We start from the raw sequence: 8,520 nt of genomic DNA, 5'->3' as shown, positions 1-8,520 counted from the left end.
GAAACATTGAGGGCAGGAGGAGAAGGGGACGGCAGAGGATGAGATGGTTGGATGGCATCACCAACTCAATGGACTTGAGTCTGAGCAAACTCCGGGAGATAGTGAAGGACGGGAAGCCTGGTGTGCTGCAGCTCATGGGGTCACAAGGAGTCAGAACTCTGACACAACTGTGCAACTGAACAACAACAGATGATAGTAACGTGAAAGGTCACTTAGGATTCAATGAGCTTTGCCATTTATGAACTGAGCCTGAGTCTTTCAAGAAGTAAACAAATTCCAGCCATTTTATTCCTTCTCTCTTTCAGAGACATGCAACCATTTTTAGTGGATAAACCTCTACTATACTGTGTTTTTCAAATCCTCATTGGTTCATTTTCTCTCAGGTCTGCTATCTCAAACTTTTCTCCTGAAGCATCTTTCCTGATTATTTGTCCCTTCATACATATTCTACAACCCAAGCCCCCTGCTTGCTGTACACCTGGAAGGGCTGAGGACAGGGATACGGTCACATTCAGGAAGGAAGGGGCCAGGCTCCTCTAACCTTGTTAGCCACAGAAAGATTTTCAGTTTCCCATCGACTTAGAAATGCAGCAATTGGAATTGGGTTCAAGCCTGCATCTTGCATCAGGGGAGATGGGTATTATGATTGCTGTGCTGAAATGTGGGCTCAAATGCATTGGGGGTTTTATACTATTTTTCAAACTTCCAAATAGATAATGTCAGAACATTTCTGAAATGGGATACTAACATCAAGATATACAGCACCAATCAGCGAGTATCAGGCCAGCAGAGTGGAGGAGGAGCATCTGGGAGACTCCTGGAGAATTTCCATTTCCATTCCCTGTGTCAACAGCTTGGCAACTTACCTCCTAGATTGCTTTATGGCTTCAGGAGAAATTCTCCATCGGCCCCGTGCTGTACTCAGCTCAGTGTTCAGAAGCCAAGGAATTAGATATGCTGTCATTGACGAAGCTGTTTATGAAAGTATCTTTTCTGAATTGTTCAAAAATCCAAAACGAGTCAAACTTTGACAGTTTAAGACAACGGCGAGAGGGTACTGTGGATCTCCCGAGTGCAGCCTTGGCTGTTTGAAGCTCTCTTGTTGAAAATGCAATTTCTTCTGGAGGATTTCTTCCAGCCTGTGATGCTTCGTTGAAAACTTTTGCCGTTTTGAAAGGATTTCTTCACTAAGAGGCAGCCGACAAAGGTCATATTACAAATACGTTTCTGGGATGATAACATTTTGATTAGATATGCAAGAATCTTCTAGCCTTCCCCGGGATGTCATATTCTAACATTTTTCATTATTTTAAGAGAATCATGTAAGTTGATACTATTCCGCAATAAGAACTTGAATTTTGTGGCTTATTTTCTTTGCTGTAATGTGCCAGCACCGTGGGCATCGTTGCAGGGAATAAATGACTCTTCCCCAATAAACCAAATGCCTAAAGAAGCCCCTGGAGGAGGCAGGGATGTCCATAAAAGTTGAAATAGATTTCATAATATGGTATTCAATTTAGTATAATAAGTAGAAATCAAAAATAATCCAATACCACAAATGAAAATACCTCTGCTACTAATCAAAGGGAGGTTGATTTTATACCAGAACCATGGAATTCTCCAGGCAAGAATACTGGAGTGGGTAGCCATTCCCTTCTCCAGGGGGTCTTCCCAACCCAGGGGTTGAACTTGGGTCTCCTGCATTGCAGGCAGATTCTTTACCATCTGAGTCACCAGGGAAGCCCAGATATGGTTTAATACGTGCCGAAGTATATTTATTAAATTATCTATTTTTCTCATTAGTTGCCTGAGGAGGAAACTTAGAAATCTCTCTATTTTTGTCTCTCTCTCAGCTTGAAAAATTAGCTCCTTAAAGATGACTACCAGTAAGCATTTATCAAAAGGCCGATCTAGGTTCTGAAGTTTATCATGAAAAGGTCCATGTGTGCACTTTCGCCGTTCTGCCTCGAAGATGCTCAGTGAGAGAAAATATTTCAAAAATGGCACCAGTAAGTGGATGTCATGAATTGTTCTCTGATACTGGTGTTCCTGTGAAAAACCTCTAATGCTCAGCATTAGAAGGCCAAGTGAGAAACTGTTTAGGGTTTTGATAGATGACATCATGGTGCACAGAAGAAAAAGCAGGCACCAGGAAGGAGGTGGAAATGCCCGGAGGGTGGCAGAGACAGGCTCTGTGCTCCCGTTCCTCTGGGTCCGATGAAAAATCCGCACAGAGACAAGAGAGCGGGGAAAATGAAGAAAGATGAGCTGGCCCTCAATCCACAGAAGTGTTAAAACACCCGTCATTTCCAAACCTGGGGTGCCTCTCAGCGATGTCCCAGAAATTAGGATGATCCAATAGATGCTGCAAAATACAGATTTACCAACAGAAAACTTACAAGTCTCATTTTGGAAACAACTTTTGGGGATTTAGTTTAAATTCATTTTTATTTTATCCCTAAATTTTTAATAACGTAGAAATGAAAATAATTGGCACATAATCTGAGGCAATTTAATGGCTATGCTTTCATAAAATGTTCCTGCATCCACGTTTTATTTCATTCTTAAGCAAAACGTTCCTCGAGTAGTAAGTACAATTATTTGAATGTCTAATTCAAAAGATATGTTAATAATAAGATTTTAAAAAAATTTTTGATTAGCAACCAAATGCCAGGTTTTCTAGATATGTTCTCCCCCTCTCCAACCAGGGTCTATGGCTACACCCAGCCTTTTCAGGTGGTCCCTGGATTCATGTCCAGTGATTGGAACTGATGAACTATAGCTTCCTTTGAGCCAAACTCTGCAACAGAGATTTCCACTTGTGTTTGACAAGGAACCAAAAATAACCTTTAAATAATTGAATTCCTTAGTTTGCTTTGGTGGCATGAGAAGAAAGTAGCTGCCTCGTTCCCCAAGATGGCCCCAGAGAGGAGACCCTGGTGTTCACCGCAGCTTCCTGCGTTTCCTGGCTCTGCTGCCCTCTCCAGGTTCCTCACCTGCACAAAGCCTCAGTCTTACTGTCTGTAAAATGTCTGACTCACTGAAGGCCTGCAATGGAACGTGTGGTGTGAGTGGGATTGCCCACCACAATACTCCCCGAACCGCACCAGGGGCTTCAGTTCCTGACTTCCTCCGTCCGAGTGGGATGACACAGTGACAGCTGTTCAAAGTGCTTTCATATCAGTCGTCAACTTTTCTTGTAATTACTTCAAGGGCCAGTTTTCCTCTCTCTCCTGACTCCAGGCCTGGTACCCAGAAGTCTACTCTGCATCTCACCAAAAGTGTCCTTCCTCTGGAGTGCCGGGTCTCTGTGAGGTGTCACCAGCAGCCTCCCTGCCCCTGCTCCCTGGGCCCTGGCACATGGCGCAAGCTTCTCTTTGTAGACATCAGATTGCAATGTGATTATTCCTGCAACCAGACCTGACTGGTCTGATTGACATTTGGATCTCTGGCCCAGACACATACATTGTTGTTGCTCAGTCACTAAGTTGTGTTGCATCAGGTGGCCAAAGTATCGCAGTTTCAGCATCGGTTCTTCCAGTGAATATTGAGGGTTGATCGCCTATCATCTAGAGAGTCCATTAATCTAGGAGCCCAGTATACTTGAGAATTAGCCCATGGACTCCCTAGTGGCTGTGTTGTGCCAAGTCTCTTCAGTCTTGTCTGACTCTTTGCAACGCTATGGACTGTAGCCCACCAGGCTCCTCTGTCCATGGGATTCTCCAAGTAAGAATACTGGAGTGGGTTGCCATTTCCTCCTCCAGGGGATCTTCCCTACCCAGGGATCAAACCTCTGTCTCTTAAGGCTCCTGCATGGATAGGCAGGTTCTTTACCACTAGCGCCTCTTGAGAAGGCCCAGACTCCCTAGTATGGAGCAACAAAAAACTGCGAGACTAATGATTCCAGAATCACCTTTAATGTCACGTTTACACTACTTCCAATTTATTTTTTATCATATAGGCACGGTAGATGGCAGAGTGAATATTCAGTTACTATTTCTAGCTTGTTAATAATCAAGTTTCATGTTTCCAATCATTGACATTCTCAAGTGCTACAAATGAAAATCAAATTTGCAAGATGCAACACATTCAGGGAAGTTATATCGGCTCTTCCTCTCTCCGACCAAGAAAGACAAGTTTTTAATCAGGAGTCAACTCTGCAGTCTTTGGAGTTGGTTTAAACTAAGTCAGTGACTCTGATTCTTTTATTTGAAGAACAAATAGCAGGATAAAATTCCTAAGCCTTAGAAATACACCATCATAACTTGCCACCAAAAGATTTTAAATTCCTCAGTCCAAAAATGCTAACAGAGCCCTTTCTCTGTTTCTCTCTCTCTGTCTCACTTCCTCCCTCCCCTCTCTCTTCTCTTTACTTTTTCTTCCTTTCCACCATCTTACATTCCTAATAATGGGAAAATTCTTAAGAATTTTAATCCTTGGAGGATCAATAACTCTGTGCAAGCTGTACCTCTGCCATTTCATATCTGAGTGGCTCTGGACAAGTAACTTGGCCTCTGAAAGCCTCACTTTCTTCACTACACAATAAATGTAATGATGTTTGTCTCACAAACTTGTTAGTTCTTAAAAGGATAACACACGTAAGAACAGGCAGTGCAGCATCTATAGGACGCTTGAGCTTATAACAGCCAAGACTTGTGGTTACAAATGACAGAAACACAACTCAAACTTGCCTATTCAAACAAAAGAACTCACTGTCACACAAAAAGAGTCCAAGGGTGGCTACCTTCAGATCTGGCTGGATCCAGGGGTCAACGGTGTGGTCTGGGCCATTTTTCTTTATCTTGATAGGATTCCTTCCTAGCAAAGATAGCCAAGTCACACGGTCCCTTCTTGGTGCCCCAGCAGCGAATAACTGAACATCTACCCAGGCAAGAATCTGAGTGATCCAACAGGCTGTCTGATGGGAGATTTGCCACATACAGTGGAGACAGTGGAGCTGGAAGGAGAGAGCCAGGAATGTCCCCCCATGAAACTCAGTGAGCACAGCTCCCATTCTGGTACTGCTTCTGCAAGTCAAAGTCACAGTAAACCAGGATGCAAACAATACTAACGCTCACTGCTGTGTGGCCTTGGCAAATTACTCAACTATTCTGTTTCCTCATTTACAAAACTGTGATAATGATAACAATCTATACTATCTCCCCTATATGATTATTGTGAGGATTCAAAAAGATGACATCAAAGACCCCGCCCAGGGACTGCTACCTAATAAGCCATTGATAATATTCAGCTATTATTATTGTATTAATTCTGAGTCTTATCTTTCTAGGGCTTGACTAATTTAATGAATCCAATAAAGTGCTAATGAAGATAATCCCTAAGATGAAGGCACCTCATCTTAGATGAATTTAGGCACCATTTGGCCATGCTTTGGGGGGTGGGGGTTCAACTCTAGGATAGTACCCTGGGCTGGCACTAAGGGATCTCCATTCGTGAGCCCCATGAAAAAGGTCCCCTTGTCCACAGACTTTGTAGAAGATGCCACTGCAGAGTCAAGCACATCTGGGCACTTACTTGGTGGCAGAGAACACCTCTACTCCCAAGGAGGAGAAGGGGCTATAGGAAGCCCAGCACCTCCCCTCCTGCCACCCACCCACAGACAGTGATGAAGAGTTGTGACAACTGAAGAGACGGCATGTGAGCTGATGTGCCAGGGCCAGGCACACAGTAGGTGGCCCATCCCCATGAGCAGGCAGGGTACAAGCACAGTGGCTCCCTATCTCTTGGCAGTCCGGCCCTCATCACACTGTTCTCCTGACCACACAGGATCATGTGTCCCCTGGGATGGTACCTCATTCCTCCAGCTGCTGTGATTGGTCCAGAGTGTGTCATAGTTACCTGTGTTGGGCCAATAAGAGCCCTTCCCTGTGATTTTCTTTTTCCCCCCAGGGAAGCTGGGAGAGGGAATTTGTTTCATCTCTGAGGAAGCAGAGCTGAAAGGACGTAGCGCTGAGGTCATGGTAGAGATGAGGGTCAAGTCTGGAGCTGAAGAGGAGAGGAGAGCTGGCCTCTCTGCTGCCCTGAAGCCCTCCTTTCTCCACTTCTCTGAGCTGGACTGGCTGATCTCCTCTTAAAAGCCCTTTATTTCCATGGCTTATTAAATGGCTTCCTAGTTGCATCAGAAAGAGCTCTGACAACTGGTAAAGGCCCCTCCCTGGGGAGTGACCCTTTCCAGCTTCACAACTCTCTTCCCTTTCCCGCCAGGAATGAGAACTCTGTCTCTTCTTGTCCAGTGGCCTCCTGAACCAAGGAGGGCTTCATCTCCAGGGGCTGCTGGTGAGACAGATGGAGAGCCCACTCCCAGGACTTCACTCTCGTCATTCCTGACTCCCCAGATTCCTGACTCATTCCTGACTCCTCAGATTCAGCTGGGTCATCTCACGCTAACAGATAAAGGGACAACTGGGCAGAGAGCTCCCTGCACCATCCTCACCACCAATTTTGCCTCTCATGTGGTTATTACTCTTTCCATTTTTGCCTAGTGTTACTTTATATCAATGGCTTCTCTGGTGGCTCTGATGGTAAAGAATCTGCCTGCAATGCCAGAGACCTGGGTTTGATCCCTGGGTTGGAAAGATCCCCTGGACGAGGCATGGCAATCAACTCCGGTATTCTTGCCTGGAGAATCCCTATGGACAGAGGTGCCTGGTGGGCTACAGTCCATGGGGTCGCAAAGAGTTGGACACAACTGAGCGACGAAGCACAGAACTTTAAATCATAACTCAGTGCCCTGGAGACAGACTGAAGACGTTCCTCTCAGAGGGAAGACACCGCTTTTCCTTCTTCAGATGATTATTTTGAAGGCTGAGACAGAACATTCGGTATGGCTGGTTTTCCTGTCTGCATTCTCCTTTGCAGTTTCCCAGGAAGACGAGAACGAGGACAAGTCACCATCTCAGCATCAGAATCCCCGTGTCTCTGGCTTTAATTTCCAAGTCACAAAAACCCAGGCACCTCCGGCTCATCCCAGAAGGGCAGAGGTGGGGGGAGACCCACCTCCCCCCGGCGGCCCAGGTGCACACTCCCCAGCACTTCACACCACTTAAAAGATTCTGCCCAAACTGCCAACAATGTGTTACCAACAGAGCCCTACCCGAAAATGGATCAAAAACACTTTGTAATGAGTGAAGGAGCTGCTTTCAAAAGGGCCAGCATCTAACAAAATCCGGGTCCTGAGTGACCCACACCCAGATGGCCGACTCAGGGTGGGAAAACTCCCCCCAGTGTTCACATTGGCAGAAGTGGTTCTTTAAGCAACTTAGGAAAATGTATTCTTCCTGAATACAAGTGAGGAAGAGCTGACTTGTATTCATTCATTTACATATATATTCAATTACCCAAAGTCACTACATTTTGGAAGGAGGGGTATGTAAGATTCAGATGTTCTCTGTCCAACAATTACTGGACACCTGGATCCCCAAAGTCTGCAAAAAACAGTGGTACTTTACCTGTGTGTGTCGGGGCGGGGGGGGGGCAATGCACGTGGGGGCAATGAAAATGTTGCCATTCGCTGTCTTCCAGGCCTTTCCTTTCATCAAGCCTTCAACCCCAGCAGGGACCCTGGCTGTTCACCAGGTCTGCTCAGTGTGGGGCCCCACTGCTCAGGGCCGGGCACGCAGGGGATCTTTGGTGCGGGGAGGGGCCTTGAGGGGCCACGCCGCCCTGCTGCCCCGCCGCCCCGCCGCCCCAGCCACTATTCCAGATTGCAAACCCCACTTCCTCATCTGTCTGCACCACTCAGCTGTGCACGCATGGGGGTCATCCCATTGGATGCAGTCTCTCCAGCCCTGTAGTAAGCAGGCCAGCTGACACAGGTCTCAGGAGGTGTCTTGAACGGAGGCCTCCTGCTGCCTCCGGAAGTGCCCTCCGGAACCCAAAGTGAGCCTGAAGCAGTTCCAGATGTCAACAGAAGCACCCAGGGGCCCCTGGGCAGAAGGACTTGTCACCTCTTTGTAGGAACGCAAGAGCTGAGTGTGTGGAACCTTCCAGGTAAGGTTGCACCTGCCTTCCTCCATCTGCTCCCCTCCCTGCTGCAGAAGGATGGAGCCCAAGGCCCCTCCCCCTCTTAGAAGACTTCCTGTGCTGCAGCCACACCACTCTGGCTCCAGCTATGCTGAGCACTAGTGCAGAGCAGAGTGTAATCAGGGACAACCAGAGCCCACGCCCAGGTCCTGAGGGTCTCCTTTTCCCGCCTCCAGGACACCCCGTGCTCCTGTCCTCTCAGGCTGGTTGACCACATCACCCAGGTCCAGGATGCTGACTCTGGCTAGCTTTTGGCTCCAACCTTTATAGAACACTGGGGCTGAGAAAATCAATTGTGTTAATAGGCGAAGCTCTCCACTAGCAATGCAGTCCTAAAGGAAACCATCTGTAAAACAAAGCGGCGAGCTGCGAGCTCTGCAACCTTTCTTTTGTTCCAAGACTTTTCACACGTTTGTCCGGAGTTCAGGGCTTTCAAACCACACAAGGTTTTAAGTGATTGTTACAAAATCCCTTCTT

At 46.7% G+C, this 8,520-nt stretch overlaps 1 long non-coding RNA gene across 1 annotated transcript; it reads right to left on the bottom strand.

Moving 5' to 3' along the window:
• Window positions 1-268: 268 nt before the first annotated feature.
• LOC145539279 (uncharacterized) lies at window positions 269-8,053 on the bottom strand. Its single transcript, XR_014077687.1, has 2 exons — window positions 7,470-8,053; window positions 269-2,365 (listed from the first exon to the last, which is right to left on the bottom strand). It is a non-coding gene; the product is annotated as an uncharacterized LOC145539279 (long non-coding RNA).
• Between the last annotated feature and the right edge of the window lie 467 nt (window positions 8,054-8,520).

This window comes from Giraffa tippelskirchi, chromosome 2 (assembly GCF_054371585.1).
Source record: "Giraffa tippelskirchi isolate mGirTip1 chromosome 2, T2T-mGirTip1v1.2.pri, whole genome shotgun sequence".
Classification (NCBI taxonomy): Eukaryota; Metazoa; Chordata; class Mammalia; order Artiodactyla; family Giraffidae; genus Giraffa; species Giraffa tippelskirchi.
This window is presented reverse-complemented; position numbering and strand designations above follow the sequence as displayed.